Raw genomic sequence first — 19,222 nt, 5'->3', positions numbered from 1 at the left:
ACAGAAAAGAATCGCAGTCGATCGCTTCAGTCCCTGAAGGCAACAACAAGAGGGATAGAAGTTAAAGTGCAGCACCAGCATGTGTTGTGTTTCCGGTTCTGACAAACAGCGTCTCAACCTGGCTTCTAAACTATTATATTATAAAATTATATTGTGGATCAATTAGACACACTGATTTTTTTGAGGTGTCAAAATACTGATTAATCTATAACTTTTTTTTTTACGTCAACTTTTATTCCATTTCGGAGAGCATCACATACATAAACGACGTATGGAATGCATGTATGCGGTTATTTACACTTTGATCCGAATGTAAACAATGTATCCACGTACATACATTGCATATGTCGTTTACGAATATGATAATCTCCAAAATGGTGCTATAGGGTGATGCCGAGGAGATGAATTGTTGAATAAAGTTATTTTTGTTTTCTTTGTGCACAAAAAGTATTCTCTAGCTTTGTAAAATAACGGCTGAACCACTGATGTCACATGGATTTATTTTAATGATGTCCTTGCTATGTTTCTAGGATCTATGTGTTATTTATGGGAGGGTCAGAAAGCTCTCGGAATTCATCAATATATATCCATAAATGAACGAAGGTCTTACAGGTTGGTGAGTAATTTATGACAAAATTAAATTTTTTAGGTGAACTATGCCTTTAATTTCGATTGGAATTAAACCCTTGCCACTGTGAAAAATATTTACAGTAAACATTTTTTTCCATAATTAATTGTATTAAATCCAGTTAGGGTCAACTGGACCCGCACCATATAAAAAGTACCCAGAATTTATACCTAATACAATTTGAAAGACGCTATTTGAAAGTTAAAACTCTCTTCACTAATACACCAAATTTCTTTTAACACCGAAGATGATTAAATATTTATGACATTTTATGCTTTGAAAAGCAATACTACTGTACATTCAAATTTGACTTCTGATAAGCAGTAGACAAACTGTTTAAAGTTTATTTAGACGATTTTTATACAATTTATGATACATATTATGCATTCATAATGCTAAACCGCTTAAACCACTGACAGACATTCTGAGTTTAAAGCTGGGTATTATGCCAACAATGCTAACATAGTCCATCAAAGCTGTGCTGAAACCACTGTCTACGACTGTAATACAACATAAATATGTGTGGAACTTTAAATGATTGGCCCATTTCAATTACAGTTTTTTAGCTTTTGTGTATGATTGAACAATGCATAGGCACCACTCCATGCATCCTCCATACAACACTAGAGTAACACTAAAATTTACATGGACATGAAATATGATTGTCTATAGCTGACAGAGAGGAAAAAAAGATCTTAAAACTGGGTCATGGCGATTCACTCACTGTATGTGATGCACTACATAGACATGCTAGACATCAGGTGTGATGGCAAACAATGCTAATATTATTTCACACTTACTTAAAAAGGAGCTCAAAACCAGGCTAATTATCCTGAAGCCTTATTTTTTCTTGTAGACACCCACAGAAAAACTGACACTTATCCCTCTTTTGTAAGCACAGGTGTTCCTTGTTGGTGTAAACTCATCATTAGATGCATTGACATGACTACATCACAAGTCTCACAAACCATGACATGCAAAAACCTCCTAGTTACAGATTTAATTTCTACTTGTTTGGGCCTGGAGTTCATGAGATCATCAAGTCATGCTTGGATCACATTAACCTGGAAATTTAGTTGCTCTGATGATGAGAGTATACATGTATACCTTTACACATATTATTTTATGTACCATCTTTTCAAAGTACAGTAAGCCTGTTTGGATTTACCTCACCACAAACCTGAGCAGAAATGCCTTTTAGAAGCAAGGAAATACATACACACACCCACACAAGTAATGATTCAAAAAATAAGTTGACTTTGCCCCATTGATGAAGTTGTCAGAGAGCCCTTGGTGTGCAGTATGCATCCGCTGATGGGTTGGATATCAGTGGAAGAGACAGCGACTGCCTGACAGGAGTCTGAAAGTCTGGGTTCTTCAAAATGACAGACGACAACGCTGGAATTGAAAAGAAGAACTAAAAATCTTCAGACCTTATGATTTTTGCAGGCAGCAAGTACAGCGCTCCACAGATCATTAGTATGAACTGTTCGTGTTCAGATTTCAAGCTGTGATTCTCCAGCTTAAGTTTGAATTGAACTAAAGCTCTGAATTCAAAGGGACAATCTTGAGATTTGATGGGATAAAGACAAAGAAAAGTGTCCAGACAAGGTAAAGAAACAACTCTTTAAAATCTAGTTTGAAACACATGCTGAGTATATGTAAGTGTAATGTTTGTATTTATGTTGGTTTTGAAAAACATTTCTCAACAAAAATGCAAAGATTGTTATGTGGTGCAGCAACGAAGTTAAAATTAACAACATTTTCCTTACAGCTTGAATATATGTGAGTGCATTATACTTTTAAATATAAAATATTCCTAGTGCACACAAACTTCCCAGAATACGGAGTCCCCTGTTGGTTACAGTGTTTACTTTCTTTTTAATTATATTTGTATTAAATATTTATTTATTTGTAAAAAGGTATACGTTCCCGGGGGTGGGGTTTATCTGGGTTTGTGACGTAATGGACCCAGAAAGAAGCTCGTTGAAGTCCCTTACTAGCTGTTTTTGTAGGCATAAACTGCCAGAATTTTAAGAGTTCAATCTCTGTTTGCATTGAACTTTCAGTGCTGCAGCTTTGCAGATATTGTTTATGCTCAAACAGCAACATTACAAACTATCTAACTTTAAAATCGCAATCAAGCACCCCTTTAATTGTCATGAACTATTATTTTATAAATATCAATACATTTTTTGTGATTTGTACCACATGACATATCACAACCTAATTGCCTTATTTCTGGTTTGAAAAGGATCTAATTGTTGGTGTTTTATTTCACAAAGTTTTTCAAATATGTAAAGTTTCAAAATATATAAAAATAAAAATGTAATTACAAATATAACATTTATAAAAAGGAAAATAAATATAAATATTAATATATATATATATAAAAATACAGGGGATAAACTGATATAACACCATATATTTATATTAATACCAGAAGTTTTGGCTAAAAGCCTTCTTCAGTCTCAATAAAAAATAAAATAAAAAATAAATGTTTTGAAAAATAAAAAGTACATGGATTTTAATTATGATTTTTAAATTCATTATAAAATAAGTGCATTCATTGTGTAATTAAAGTTAAAGTACTTGCTTTACTGTCATCTTAAAATGCAGAAGATACACTATAGTCTTGAGCCTCCAGCTCCAACTGTGGGACGGGATACTGTGGAAGGTTAACACTGCGCCTACCAAAAGACAGAGAGCTAAACTTGCCAAACAAAGCCCAATAGACATCTCAAGAGAGCAGCAGAGGAAGGAGACTCAATCCATCATTCTCCTGGAGTAGACAAAGAGGCAGCTTGCATCAAAGCTTCATGTGCCATCCCTGTAATCTTGTGGCATGAAAAGCTCAGAGGGATCAAGACTGGTGACACACCCTGTGCTTGTATGGCCCTTGAATATGGCGAGGGCACCGCTTCAGCATCGGTTCAGGGGTCTTTGAAGGGTTTGTATAATAACTAGCCTTGTCATAAAGAACAATGTCCTTGCTTGACCCTCCTATACGGACCGGAGCGGGATTCAAACCGAATGGAATTGCATCATAATCATACGTTAAACCCTGCCACGTAAATCTAACCTTCGCACTCATCTGATGGCACTCGAATCAAACTCGAAGGTGAAATTACATAAATACTGGGGTTGGGGGGGGTGGTCTTTCGCAAAGCCAAAACACACAAGAGTGTGTTGAGCTGTTGTGAGCAACCCACAGCTATTACCCAACATTATTGATTACGGTGTGGAGAGATCCCTAAGGCCGATGGAGATCGTGGTTATGCAGAACAGATGGGCCTTTATTAGCAGCGAATGTATGAGGGAGATTTGCAGGAGATTCTGTGTTTACAGCCTCTTCAGCTAATGATAATAATAATGAGCCAGAAGACGAAACGTCAGTGAGTGAGAACGAGCAGAGACAGGAAGTGAAGGAAATGAAACCAATCAGCGCTGTTGGAGAATATGTGAAAGACTTGAAAAGAGTCTAGCAAGGAAACACAAAAAACAAGTGGTGGATGAGAAGGGGGGTGGGGATGGCAACAAGCTTATGACTGAGATAGAGAGAGAGAGAGAGAGAGCGAGGGGAGGAGGAGGAGGGGAGAACGACATTCTCTCCTCCCTAGAGCCGCAGGCCTGGTCTCTAGCCACTGTCCCAGATGGCTTGACGGAGAGAGGGAAAGAGAGATGTTCCTGCCACTCATAAGCTCTACAATTACGGAGAACGTAATGGTCTTAAAGTACCAGCATCAAGCAGGCCCAAAAAGCAAATGTCCATTTACCGATGCTGATCATATTCATGAATCTTTTAAACTGACAGCCACTTCAAGTTGCCACAGGGAGAGCACTGTATAATAAACACATTAAGAGGCAAACAGCGGATCTGGAGTGGCTCACGGGCATGGAGGCGAATGTATTTCCCTTATCTGTCCATCAGAAGTGTACTGTTTGCTCTAGCATTGAGCCCGTCGGTACATTTCGAAACGCTGGGTTGACTGTATTCCCATAACTGAAAGTGTAACAGAGAGTGGGTTAAATGTCTGATGTGTATTGATGGGTTTTGGGTAACAAGAGGCACAGATGCAGTGAGAAAAATCAATACACTTCTCTAGTGCATGCTAGGTGGGAGGGTCCACATTGTGCAGCTGACAAACCGAGCTCGGAAGATTAGATCGCTGACGAGCTTAAATATCACCTCCGGGGTTTTGTCGAAAAATTCGGAACTTGTGTCCTCTCTCTGAATTAATTAAAAGAAAGTGTTTAAGGATTCAGAACAAGGGTATTGTAAACAGCTACCTCACATTGATGTTCTAATAACAACAACTTAACCTACACTAACTAATATTGATCATTAGTTGAGCAATATGTCTTTGCCACATCCAGAAAGCTAGCTGTAGTTTTTAGAAGTTTCTAGAAACACAAATGTCAACCAGTCCAAACTAGTTCTGGATAGCATAGGTGCTGCAGGGATGACACATTTCTGTAAGCCAACCTGGAAGTTAGCATGACCCTTTTATCCCTCAACAAAAATGCAGTAAGATTTTTCCATTGGCTTTGGGTTATTATAGGAAATAGGCTCTTTGACCAACAGGTTCAGCCTACATGTTCATCAAGATAATCTTCACAAATTTTGAAGACTAAATACAGTCAGCAAAAATAAATAGCGAAAGTTATAAATGAATTACACCACATTCATATGATTTCAATGTCCATTACACAGAGTTGCTGACAACTCTTTCAATCTCCATTTAAAATCCATAATTTGGAAAGTTTGAGTTAGAGTAGTTTGCAAGAGCGCAAGTATACATGCAACAAGGTTATAAAATCTGACAAGTAGATTTTTCTGTACAGCGTTGTGACATTCATTGTCCCTGACAACCTTTGTAGTCCCATTTAGCCACTTTTTAGCAACTGCCTTTTTCATGATGTTGCATATTATAGAATAGATAAAGTTTTAACCACAAACTTTATTTTTAGCCATATTTCAGCCACAAAAGCGCTAACTTGTTTCAATACTTTAGGACTCACTCTGGATTTCTAAATAAAGTATTTTATGTAAAGTATGTTCCTTTGAGGGCTATAGATGAGTGGATGACATTGTTAACTTGTATTAATATATAGGCTATAGAGTATCTTTGCAAGACATGAACAGTGCTGAGGAGTTGACACCGCATGCAACACTCAGCATAACCTTACACACAGGCTGAGATGCACATACAAAAAACAAGTCACTTGAAATCTTTCATGATTATTACATAACCATCTGGATGCAATGATTGTGCATTTGAAATTCCAATTATATATTGCCAGCCAAATTTTAAAAATCAAATGCCACATTTTATTTCTCTATTTGGTGCTGTATTGTGTTATGTGAATCACAAAACCTGCTCAGAGCAGCTTTAGAAGTGTGAGCATTATAGACATATTCCAAGTTCACAGTGAAAAAAAAAATACTGAAGATTATTCATATTAATTATCACAATATACATGACAAGAGCAAAACAGACAATTAAACTGTTAATCTCAATTAATTGGATGACGATTAACAGTCATCAGAAATTTCATGCCCTAGTCGCTAGCATCAAAATGAAGCACTTTGGCTTTGGTTTTTCTGAGGTGTACGTAACGGTCAGTTCATGGAGGAGGGGAGGAGAGAGAGCCGTGTGCAAACAGCTTATCCTCACAGTCATCTGCTCCTAATGACAGCTGACAAACTACTAATGCAAATCCCATCTGAGCGGTTACAGTTGCCCCACCCCCAGCTTCCCTTGCCCTCCCCGTACACCAAAATCCAGCTCCAACAACCCCTACCTCCCCGCTACAAACACAGAAAATGATCCATGCTCGAAAATTCCTCCTCTCTGACGGTCTGCTCAAAGCGAGCGCTCTTTTAAACCAGGACAATACCCTGCTCTCCAGTCACATGACAACAGAGAGCATTGGTTCAAGCAGAGCAGCTGGCGACTGTGGCATCCACGTGCAGCCAAACACATTCTCACTTGTGGCTACTATTCTGAGTGCCACTTAATAGAGTTGTACAATCAAACTACTGATTGAATCTATGAATGTATGCCAGTCATATAAAGTAAAAATATTAAAAAGTAAAAGTTATTAACTATAGAAATAGATTTTGAAATAGAAATGGTTTAATAGATTTGTATAAAACATTTAAATGTACACATTTACTCTAACATACAGGCATACAAATAAACAAATAAATTATATGTCGTGAAACATGATTAATTGTGATTAATTGCATCCAAAATAAACATCTGTGTTTACATAATATTAGTTTAATTTTATTATGAATATATAAATACACACACATACAGCATAGATTTCAAAGATATTTACATGTATAAACATTTCTATATTTATATTCTATATAAATATACTTCATATATAAACATAATATATTTTTCTTAAATATATACATGCATGTGTTTGTATTTATATATACACATGATAAATATACACAGCGTGTACACTTATGTACACAAAAACTTTTATTTTGGATGTGATTAATAGCGATTTTTAGATTAGATTCAACTTTATTGTCATTATGCAGAGTAAAAGTACAGAGATAATGAAATGCAGTAGGATGATCTAAAACTGTTGTAAAACTATTTGTTGATGTCCAAATGTGACTGTTTACTATAGCTGTAGTTCGCATAACTGAATCAAGCAAACACAAAGGAAATAACCAGGTAAATAACCGGTATATTTTAATAAAAAAATAAAAAAATAAATAAAAAGTTAAAGAATTTGCAAATGTAGTACATTAATTTAAGACTAAGCATTGTGGAAAGTAATACAATGAACCCTCAAAGACCGAGAAAATAACTATTGTTCTTAAATGTTTAATAACTTTTGAACTGCTTATCCTATCTGAATGCTTTAAAAGTGTTGTAAAGTGGAGATTGTCTGCTTATTTTTATTTATCTTCAGAGGCTCTGTAGTGTACGTGATTACATCATCATATTTTGACAACTTTGATTTGTCAGAACAAACCAACGCATTTCGTTCCTCTGAGCCAAACAGGAATGATTGTTAATGCTTAGTTAAATTAAATTTAAATTTAAAATGTAATGCTTAGTTCCACCCCCATGCCCAGATTGGTTCAAACTGTCCCATATTCAACCAATGAACATAGCTTTTGGTCTTTTGAACCGTCATTTATAATTTTTCATTATAAATTTAAACAAAACACAAAATGAAAGTAAAGTCTGTTGTGTGTGCATGAAAACAAACACTAAAATAACACTTTTGCATGAAAGAACTCTTTGAACAACTTTGACATAAAACAAACCAAAAACAAAGGATGAAAGAGCGGTACATATCGGATAAAAGCACTGGAGTTTATATCTTCATGTCGCTAGGCGATGTCTCGGTAAAATCGATTACGACGCAGAGTAAAGCCAGCGGATCGATCATTTATATTATGTAAATAATTCTTATATATAAAGATCATAAAGATCACTTTCACTATTTTTTCTGTTGCACTCTGTATATTTCTCACTCATTTTATGTGTAGTTTGTAAATCATTGGCAATTTTTGTATTTTTGTTAAAGACAATTTGTGCAATTGTTTTCACTAAATAGCTTGGTTTGTTGTTGTTCATACTCGGATTGAAAATATATTTTTCTGAAAAAAAGTGTCACTTTTTTTACTGTGGATTCCATTTTCTTTACAGCCAAAATGTTATTTGGACACATCTATATTAGTAAACTAAATAGACCTGTTTTTCACTGAAATGCTCTATTAACAATACTGTAATAAATGGCTATAACTTGCTTGGGGAATATTATTGTCCTGCCCCTGGACTGTTTTGTTGTGTCCCAGTAGCTCCCCATTCTTATTAGTTTGATTGTTAATTTGATTCCAGGTGTGTCTCCTTAGTTCCCTCGTTATCCTGAGTTTAAAAACCCCAGTCCATTCTGTTAGTGTTTGTCGGTTCTTGAATGTCATATTTGTTGGATTGTGTGTATTCCTCTGTGACTCCTTGGATTAAAGACAGTTTTTACTGTGAAATCACCTGCGTCTCCCCGTTCCTTGTCATCACAAATCGTGACCGAAGGACTGGCCGAAACCGTAACCTCCGTGTCTACCCTCTGTTTTTGTTTTTTTTCTCTCAGTGTTTTTCCATGGATCCCCTGCTTTGCCCGGAATACCTCCTCTTCCTGCTGGAGCCATCACCTCACCAACTACCCAGGCGACGTTCTCTGTGCTTCCTACGATGCCATTTTGAATGAGGATGGTCCCCGAGTGAATTTCACCGCCTTTGTGGAGTGGACACTGGTGAGAATCTCCTTTCCCAGCTGGTTCCCAGAAGCTTATCACCAGTGCCACTCCTGACCCAGAGCCCAGCCCACCATTTCCCCACAGTACAGAGCATAAGCCCGAGCCCACCAATGACGGAGAGCCATTTCCCGCTGTGATCCGCGAGCCAGAGAGGAGCCAAGTGACTGAGTAGAGGAACGCCCAGGAAGTTGAGCCCAACCCGTCAAACCAGGTGCGAGAACCGCCTACAGAGCCCACCACAAGGGAGGAAACGATGGATGGTGTGAGCGCAGAGAGGAGCTCCACCCCTGCATCGCGGCTAAGGGTGAGCTGAGTATGTAGCTGTGTTGGTACCATAACCAGGAGGGGGATCTAATAGACTGGGAGTCTAAAATGGAGATTGAACTGCCCCCCTCCTCTCTCCATCACCTCCGATGGTCCTGTCCACACCTTCTTCATCCTTGGTTTCCCCGTCCAGCCATGAGGGGGATTCTGATCCTCCAGTGCCCGCTCCCCACCTCCACCGCTGTTGTCTGGCAGTCCCTTTGCTCGCCCTCAGCCCACCAGCATTGCGGTGCAAGCCGTGTGGGACTGCCATCCTCCAGCATTGCCTAGCTCCCTTGTTTCCACCATCATCCGCTGATCGCCTCTGGAATCCTCACCTCTGGCTGTGCTTCATCACTCCATTCCACCGGCTCTTTTGGGCTTCTTTTCCCGCCAGCTCCACCTTGGTCCTCAGTCACTCTGACTCTGCCCCGGATCTCCGCCTCCACCTCGGTCGCATCCCCCTGGCTCGTTTGCTCTCCATCTCTGCCTCAGGCTCCTCCTCCATTGCTCCTCCCTCCATCGGTTGAAATCATGGCTGTGCCCTGGCTCCAGCTGGATGACTCCTGCTCCGCGTCCCTCCTGTGTCCTCCCTCCATTGTCTCCTCCCTAGTCTCCACCTGTCACCCTCCTCCAGGATATTCGCCCTCCTCCTGAGCCTCCTCCCTAGCTCCCACCCACTACCCTCCCCATATTGTTTCTGTTTTCTTAAAATTAATTAATTCTTATAGAAAACAAAAGGAAAACTGGGACTTTAAATAAGCTAGACAGAAACAAAGTTCTCTCATTTATAGAGCTGAAACAACGAATCGATTTAATCGATAAAAATCGATTATTAAAATAGTTGTCAACTAATTTAGTCATCGATTCGTTGCTAAATAACTTTTATTTGCCGTAAGCGGCTAATTTCGTGCATATTTCAAATCTGCGGTGACCAAAGTGTGGCAGTAATGAGCCACCGGAGGTTTTACTCAGCCAGTACAGCAGGAGAAGTAGCGAATAGCCAATAGCTGGCCTCGTTTTATGTCACGTGCTTCCCGAACAGCGTCTCTGCAGCATTTAGCGGGATGTGGGAGACTGGGAGTACTTTACTTTGAGCCTTCAAAAAAGAAGAGTAACCTGTAAACTCTGCACTACTGAACTGTTTAAGGGGACGTTCACATATCGCGTCTTTTGCGCGCTCAAGTTCATTATTTCCAACACCGCACCGAGTTAAAAACATCTCAACTTTTCAGAATGCTGCAAGCGCATCGCGGGTCATGTGACAAGAACTAACCAATCAGCTTCATCCTTTCCCGTAACAACGTTAAAAGCTCAGTCAAGATGAAAGGAACAGCTGATCATAGTTGTATATGGTTTTCCATTTTGAAATAAATTTAGTAGCAGAGCTACTGCAAGCGATTTTTTGAGCTGCAAATCCATTTATCCTTTGCTGAAATTCCCACCTCTTCAAGGAGAGAGCACGTCATGGTTGCTTAGCAAAGGCAGACGCCTCAGGGGCGCTTCTGCACGAGCGCTTTGGAAAGGAGAAAGCGGCGCGCCTAGCGTTTTCCACGCGTTTTTAGGCACGATATGTGAACGGCCCCTAAGACTTTTATTTGTGCAGATTCTCCAGTACAATGTTGTTTGCAAATGTTTAGTCGTAAAAGCTGATAACATTGCTTTTTAACAGTTAACATTTAAAGCTTTACAAACATGTTCTGTGATCAGTTTGTCGTTTACCAGTTCAAAATTCAGTCGTGCAGCCTAATTATGACTGAATGAGAGAGGTAAATGTTTAAAGATATTTGAAATGCACTTTTTTTCTAAGTATTCACTGCTCTTTTTCACACAGCAGGTTTTTTGTGTGTGTCCAATTTTTTTTTCTGGACAACCTTCTGATTGATTTTACTTTAAATTGTGAGTTCCATTCAGGTTTCATGCCATTAGCACTTTATTCGAAGGATTGTTTACAATTTCACAGCAAAAGCTATAAAGCTGTTTCCCAGTAAATAATAAAATACAATGCACTGCAATTTTATTCTGTTTTATCCTTATTCTTCGTGAAAATATGTTCTGAAAGATTCCTTAATAAGCTTCGTTCGGGATGTTAAACTACTTTAGGAGCTCTAAGGACTGCCATGGTGAAAACATTATTTTAAATCTCCTTGTGAAATTTGCTAGAGTATGGGTCAGTGTTCTGATTGCAGAAGAGTTCGACAAAGGATTACTAACACAATAAAACAACTCCAGGTATATTTTTGATTAGGATATGACAGTGCAAAATGGTTAAAATCTCTTAAAAATCTATGCTGAAGGATAAAGACCATTTATTAATAATTTACTTGGGGAAAAAATGGGGAAAACTAAAATATAAGTACATAAACCGATTAATCGATTAATCGTAAAAATAATCGACAGATTAATCGATTATCAAAATAATCGTTAGTTGCAGCCCTACTCATTTATAATGATGTATGAGACTTGATGCTGACTGGTAGAATAGGTATTAAAAATGAAGAAAAGTGCAGGTATGTCAAGTGCCCCAAAAAATGTTCTAGGTCTTAAAGGGTCAATAAAGCATGAGGTGTGTTCTTTTAAGGGTATAATTTTGCATGTTAAAGTTTTTAATGAAAGTGATGATAAAGTGTTACTGACACAAAAATCTTTGTTAGCCCAAATTTAGCTGAGAGTCTGGGTCTCTAAATGTTAAAAATCTCTGTTTTAGAGGAATAAAAGACAGAAGGAATAATCAAGGATACAAACAACAGAAAACAAGGTTCCTTTTTTCTGCTCAAAACAAATTCAGATAGGAAATGATGTCACGCCTCCCACACAAACCACACCAACTAACACTTTCATTTGTTTTGCAGTATATCATACAAGTGTTTTCTTCATCTTCTCACTATCCAGTTTCATAAACACACATAAGACCTTCAATGTCATGAATTAAGCAACAGTAAGATAGGGGAAAGTCAAAAAAGAAAGTGACTGTGTGTTCATTACGGGTTACTAAGCTTACCTTGGCTTCAGTCCAGATTTAGCCTCAGGGCATTTCTGCAGTGGGACCAGTGGAAATCTTTGGGCATTATTCACTTCTTTCAATCTGTGGAAGAGCAGAACCATCCAGTTAAGATCTCAAACAAGACTCAACACAACCAATGGAATATAGGCTAGTACACATCAAAACGTTATTAATATTGATTGAGTGCAATTTAATATATATATATATTTTTTTTAAGGATGATACAGTCGCTATGCTTGTTGATTAAAACAAAAATAAATATCATGCCATTTTGAGCAACTATGCTATTTTGTCATTTAACAGAAGCATTTTACACTAATTTAATTTTGCTTTTATATTTTTCTTATTCTTGATTTACTGTATTAAAAAAATATGAGAATAGAGGCTCTCAAAATACGAAATACATTTTTTGGTCTTAAAAATAAAAAGTTTGGAATGTTATCAAAACAACTCTCTTTTTTTTTTTTTTGTTACTTATGAGTTTAGGGTGAAAAATGACCTGGCCATATTCTTGAGAAGTTTCTTGAGATTCGCCCACTATATATGTTTTTAAAGAGTTTTAAAGAGAGCAGAGCACTTGAGCTGTCCTCCATCAGAGAGTTATCAGCCAACCAACGAGACAGAAGAGTAGTCCCAGACATGTCAGGAAGAGTGTGGCTATTCTTAATAAAGACACCTTGCCAGCACTGGCTCCAAGAGGACCAACCGAGAAGACCCACAGGAGGTCAACGATCGGGTAGCATTCATGGCTTATGGGAACCATGAATGTCTTTGTCTACATGTCTTTGGGAACCATATGTAGAAAACTGCTTATAAATTGTCCAAAAAGAAATAGGAACAGGTAATGCAAATCAATGGCAATTATAATAGCAAGGGAATAGTTTGCCCCCAAAATAAGATACTGTGGTTGACAGTGGTTTGCCAAATGTACACTTTTCAAATTAACATTCTTCTGATGAAGGATTTTTCTTTTTTTTTAATGAAAGAAGATAGATAGCTCTGCTATAGTTAGTAAAACACAATTAGACCGCCTGGAGCAGTCATGTTTTCAGGCAATTAGCTTAAGTGAACTACTATATGAGAGTGATCCATCTCTGCAAACTAGTTGGAAAATCAAGAGCTGGATATACCGTTATAAGTTTTAATCCGCCATTTCCATCCTGGCCTTCTCAATGATGTCAAGGGGAAAGATCTAACTGATCCCACAATACTCTTTATACTCTTATACCATCCATTTAAAAGTTTATGAAAGTTGAACGGCAAGTGGAGACATACGGCACAGTTGAATCAGCACACATCAAGTATGCTCAAGACATGAAATGAAGAAAACATTTTAAAAAAAATATAGCATTAGATGCTCCAGAGAAGATAAAGTTTTGCAAAAATATAAAATACTTGATCATTCAAAAAAAAAAATCTTGTAAAGAAGCCTCTTATGCCAACCAAGTCTGCATATATTTGATCAAAAACACAGTAAGATCAGTAATACTGTGAAACATTATTAAAGTTGGCCTAAGTGTTTTTTATTTTAGTATGCAATTTATTATGGCAAAGCTTAATTTCCAACAGCCATAATTGATAATTCAGTGTCACATGATCCTTAAGAAATAATTCTAATTTGCTGATTTGCTGCCTAGGCTACATTTCTTTTTATTATCAACACTTTCAGAAACCCAAATGGTGCCAGAATCTCCAAAATGGCATAAAGCAATCAACACAAACTTTTTTGAAGACTATTAAGGGCTGGAAAATGAGCTCCACATCATTAGAAAGGGGAAAAATTGGAGAAAAAAAAAACGGGAAGAGAAGGGGAAAAATGACAATCATCATCAGGTTGGTAAAGATTTAATAGTGTTACACACGTCTTCAGGGCCTCTGGTTCCACAAGGGAATCGTTTCAAGCTTATTAGATAGTAACATGAAGTACGCCTTTTTAATTATGTTCAGCAAGTAATTAGTGGAATAAGGGTTTAAATCATCTCCCCGATCCCAGAATTAGCCTCTTCGAGAAGAAGAAGAAAAAAGACTTGCTGCAGTAAGTATCATTCAACAAAGTTGAAAGCACATGCAGAAACAGCCAGAATTCTCCCATTGTGAGCAAATGCCTTTAAAGGGGTTGTTGACTTCTGCAGAATCTCTCCTGGGAGCTTGTGAACAAATACCTGAGAAGCGGGCCATCCGCAGCGCATGTGCTGACCAGATATCGCTACATGTAGTTTCACAGGAGCCCTGCTACAACAGCATGCGCACACTGACAATAACACAAAGGGAGAACAAAAGACCTAGCGCTGGGATTCTGATGGCTACCTTAAATAATAAGAACGCTCTGGGCATGTGTTTCTATAAATAATCATAAAAATAATAAATTCACTATACAGTTACACAAGCGTGTAAATGGCTTTAGCGATCTAAATGGGAAACAGAAATCATGTGGCCTTTGTAAAAAGTAAAGGGCATTAAAATTAATGTAGCATATCCAAATCACTATAAATCATAATTATATAGAGAGAGACACATCAGATGCATTCTGAAAGACTTCATTTATCTTTTACTGGTCAGGAGGAAGTAAAAAAAAAAAGGAATTTCCCTCAGTTTCTTGTGTCACATGTTTGTTCTAGCCCACAGCAGATCTTTAACCCGATTGGTCACTGCAGTTATGGGGTCCCTCAACCATGGCAAATCAGTCAAGCGGTTGATTCTGCTGTCATATAGACACCAAAAAAGCCTTTTTGTTTTGTGAAAATTGCTTTTAAATACCAAAAAGTCACAAGCTTTTTATGATCATAGCATCTCAACTGAAATCAAACAGTCACAGCAACTGCAGATAAACTTCTAATCATGTTTCAGAACCGCCGCTAAATTAAGTCTTCACTAATCAATAAACACTCCACAGCAAAGGGCCAAAAAGATCTGACAGCTTGGACACATACATGCAGCAGACCACACACACACCGTGGATCTATTCCTAATGAACATGTTGTGATAGAATGGGACGTCCTGCATCCCCATCCCATAAAAACCCTCGATCTCTCTACATCTGCAGTCCGGGTCAAAAGTTCATGCAAGTGTTACAGTTGTATGTGTCACACCACAGACCATATTTCCCATACTCTTACCCACCGGCCATTGTGAGGCTTAATACTACAACAGCAAAGAAATGATTGACTGAACACACATTCTCCTTCATAATGTCATTTTAGAAACATTTCCCAATAGACATGAGTAAAGAGACATCTTGCATATGTATTAGAAACTGAGAGGACAGGGCGTAACACAATAAATCAAATTATTCTTTATCTTTTGAGATGTAGGCTGTACTAGTTGTGGGATGTGGGAAAGGATCTGTGCTGTTCCCGGTTGTGTGTAGCACCTACATCTCTGCACATCGGTCTTAAAATCTCGAAATTTAAAACCTGAAGTAACTTAAATTCAGTGTTGCTGTCGTTAACTAAAACTGAATTAAAATTAAAACTGAAATAAAAATAAAATATAGCTATATAGAAATATTTATTTTAAATTAATGACAATTTTTAAATGATAAAATTAAAGAATTAAATTAAAAACTGTAAATATTTTGAATATTAAATAAGTTTATATTAAACAAGGTTTATGCAATTATTATTTTTATTATTTTGCAGTGAAATTTACATTTACATTTAGTGCAATAGCAAAATAGCAAACTTCCATCACAAATTAACGCAGACTTTGCAAAGGGACAGTTATTAAAGAATGGGTGAGTTCATACTATATTGAACCCAAGAGCAAACCTAAAGACAAAAGTCTTTTCAAATTATGTAGACCCCAAAGAAGAAATAAAACAATAAAAATGCTATTAATAAAATAATCCTGCTCAAAAAAGTCCAGAAGCTCAGATAGAGAAGTCTCACGTCTTCAGTCAAGTTCACTTAGCAGCTCTTTGACTAGATTTGAGCGGGAGAGTCTAAACCCTGTGTTTGAGGGTAAGTGATCCTGCTCTCTCCCCCATGATCCTCTCTGTTTCCTCCTGGCCTGAAGCAGGTGCAAGTCATCTCAGTGGGGATGTCACTAAAGGCTTATGTCAGGGGAAAGCAGCCAGCTAATCGTACCACTCAAGGGCTAAAGATTAGATTGGCCGCACAGATTCTTTTACTCACTCAAAACTGACCACACTGGGCCAGACACAGAGGCCAAATACAAATTTAACCATCCATGTCAACATTTTCACTGGCGATCTGTCAATTTTTCTTGATTGTAATTGTCAGACAAAGATTTAAAGCCTCAATTAAGTTAATAACATCACCACACTGTCTAGGCCACTGGAGCTAATAAAATTATACACACTTAACCAGACTTATAAATTTTCTGAAAAAAAAAAAATATATATTTTATTTGCACAACACTTGCTGCCACATGCTAGATTCCATAATCCCAAGAATGATTATATATGTAATAGTGTGCATCGCATTTTCCTGTATGTTGAATGAAGTAGATTGTCACCATATTCAGGCTTTGCAAATGGACAGTTATTAAAGGATGGGAGAGTTCATACTATATTAGAACCAAGAGCAAAATTGCTATAAAGCCCAGAAAACAGAAATTTTCTTCTTAATCTATTTGCATCCTATGAAGATTATTATTAGCATATTGAATGCACAACTTTTGCATAATTATATATAATATTTAGCCTAAAATTAAACACTAAAATATTTTCAATGTTGCAAGTTCGGTAGCAAACCTCTATTATGTAGACTATGAATTATGAAATATCTATTTTTTATTGTTTGGTTAAGATTGCATTTAAAAGGTTAGTTCACCCAAAACTAACATTTAATTCTTGGAACACAAATTAAGATATTTCTTATGAAATCCGAGAGCTTTCTGAACCTGCAGACAGCAACAGAACTGACATAGCAATGACATCATGTAAAGACATAGTAATGGTAGTAATGTCATCATTAAATTAGTCCATGTGACATCATTCAACCGTAATTGTATAAAGCTAGGAGAATACTTTTTATGCACAAAGAAAACAAAAATAACTTTATTCAACAATTTCTTCTCTACTATGCCAGTCTTTGATGTACATTCATGAGAGCAGCACAACGCATTAGTAATCTTGTAGCTTCAAAAAATTAAGCTTCAACCAAAGAGGAACAAAGGTCTAAAGGGTTTGGAACGACACTAGGGTAAGTAATTGATGACAGAATTTTCATTTTTGGCTCAACTATCCCTTTAACAGTGTAAAATAATTGTTTCAAAGATGATCTTTAAATGAATGCTATACCATAACAAATGTAATCTAAATGTCAAATTGGAGAAATTAAATACCAGCTGGTACCAATATATCATTTATCCCTTATAAAATTCTTTAATGGTACAATAGTCTCCTAATGAATCAGATGACAAATGCTACTTTTGAGACATCAAGCACATCACTTTCATGAAAGTCCATCTGAGTGTATGACTTTTTCTAGAGGTATCCATCCTGACACTGTTCCTGCTCTGCCTCTCTGAAAACCTCACATATCAATGATCGGTTTCTGTTTAGTGAATGTGTTGTCAGCTCCAATTCCACATGCAATTATCATTCTCTCTTCTCTGCAGCTGGGAGCCCACGCTTACCCTTTTTTTGGATATGTGCCATCTCCACAATGGCTAGACTTACTAAGGCGGCTTTGTGTTTTTCTAAATTGTGAGTACTGTAAATCTAACTGCTTTATTTAACATTTCACTGACTCAGAAGTGGGTGGCGAGACAAGGGAGATCTATAATACCTAGGCTAAAGCTAGGCTATCCATTTACATTCCTGTTCATTACACTGATGTCTGAACTGTGTCACTGATGTCTTTTAAATTCATGTCATGTAATAGTAAATAACCAACAAATTTCACAACAGATTGTGAAATTAGACATTTCTTTATTTAGTTCATTTAGGCTACACTTGAAAAGCCAACCACTCAGCATTCTATTCTAGAATAAATTATTAGCAAATATTTTTTGCTACCAAGGACCTGATGCTCTGATGTTGTCTTGGATTAAAGAGAAGGCTTTTCTGCCCAATTAAATACACATTCTCAGCTGCAAGAAGGCAAATCCTGCAACTACAATCCTGCATTACCTGATTAGATATACTGCTGAATTGCCAGGAGGACACATAATTAGAATAGACAGGGAAAAAGTTAAAGACTGCAGTGGAAAACTGCCTGTGTGGACAAGGCAAACGCAGCAGACATCGCTCTGCCAGTCGACATCAAGGCTGTAAAACTGCATTACAGCTTCCGGTTGTCAAATACCATGATTATCCAAAATTAGTGCTTTGGCCACTCAAGCTTAAGGCTTTTAAAATAAACCATACTGTCATGATTGCAACTCCAGGCCATTTACTGTAAAATGACTGTAGAAACGAAAATAAACAGAGTAACTTACTGGGCTGTAAAGACTAAGCATGCATTGTTGCAGATGACAGTTTACAATGAAATAACTTTTCTGCTTGAGTCAAAGAAAACATCAGCACCAGGTCCAGAGGAAAAATAAATAAATTATGATAGACTTAAACAGGCTACTCTACAATTTACTCTGTGGAGTCAATAAAATATATGCGTTACAGCTCAATTTTACGAATGGCTGATTGATTCTAACCGAGTGATAAAATTCCACTTCTTTTGCTGAACTGTTTTACGTCTCACAAAGATCACAAGACAACATGAATCTTGCCTTGGAAAGTATAAAAGACTTAGAAACTGTGGCTTGAAATGAACTTGTGCATTTTAAATAAAAATAGCAGCATTGTTTTTTTTTACAATCCAAACCATATTTTAATTTATATTTAATTAAATAAAATATAAAACAAGCCATTTCATTTAATTAAATTAAATATAAAACAAGCCATGTTACTGCCAGGACATTAACGTTTTTATAGAAAATATTTTATAGTTTGTTATAGAAAAACATCATAACATTATAACAGGCACCTTCCTATTAGAGACCTGCACGATCGCGGGACCCATCGCAG

At 37.1% G+C, this 19,222-nt stretch overlaps 1 protein-coding gene across 4 annotated transcripts in view; it reads right to left on the bottom strand.

Annotated features, from left to right (window-relative positions):
- LOC132116002 (nuclear receptor coactivator 2) overlaps window positions 1–19,222 on the bottom strand; it is a 93,904-nt gene that overhangs the window by 57,145 nt on the left and 17,537 nt on the right. For all 4 annotated transcript variants that reach the window (XM_059524501.1, XM_059524502.1, XM_059524500.1 and 1 more), the window contains exon 2: window positions 12,229–12,312. The gene's annotated coding sequence lies outside the window, so the exon portion shown is untranslated. The remainder of the gene's footprint in view (window positions 1–12,228; window positions 12,313–19,222) is intronic.

This window comes from Carassius carassius, chromosome 35 (genome assembly GCF_963082965.1).
Source record: "Carassius carassius chromosome 35, fCarCar2.1, whole genome shotgun sequence".
Lineage (NCBI taxonomy): Eukaryota > Metazoa > Chordata > Actinopteri > Cypriniformes > Cyprinidae > Carassius > Carassius carassius.
Note: the sequence above shows the minus strand (reverse complement) of the source record. Positions and strands in the feature narration are given on the sequence as shown.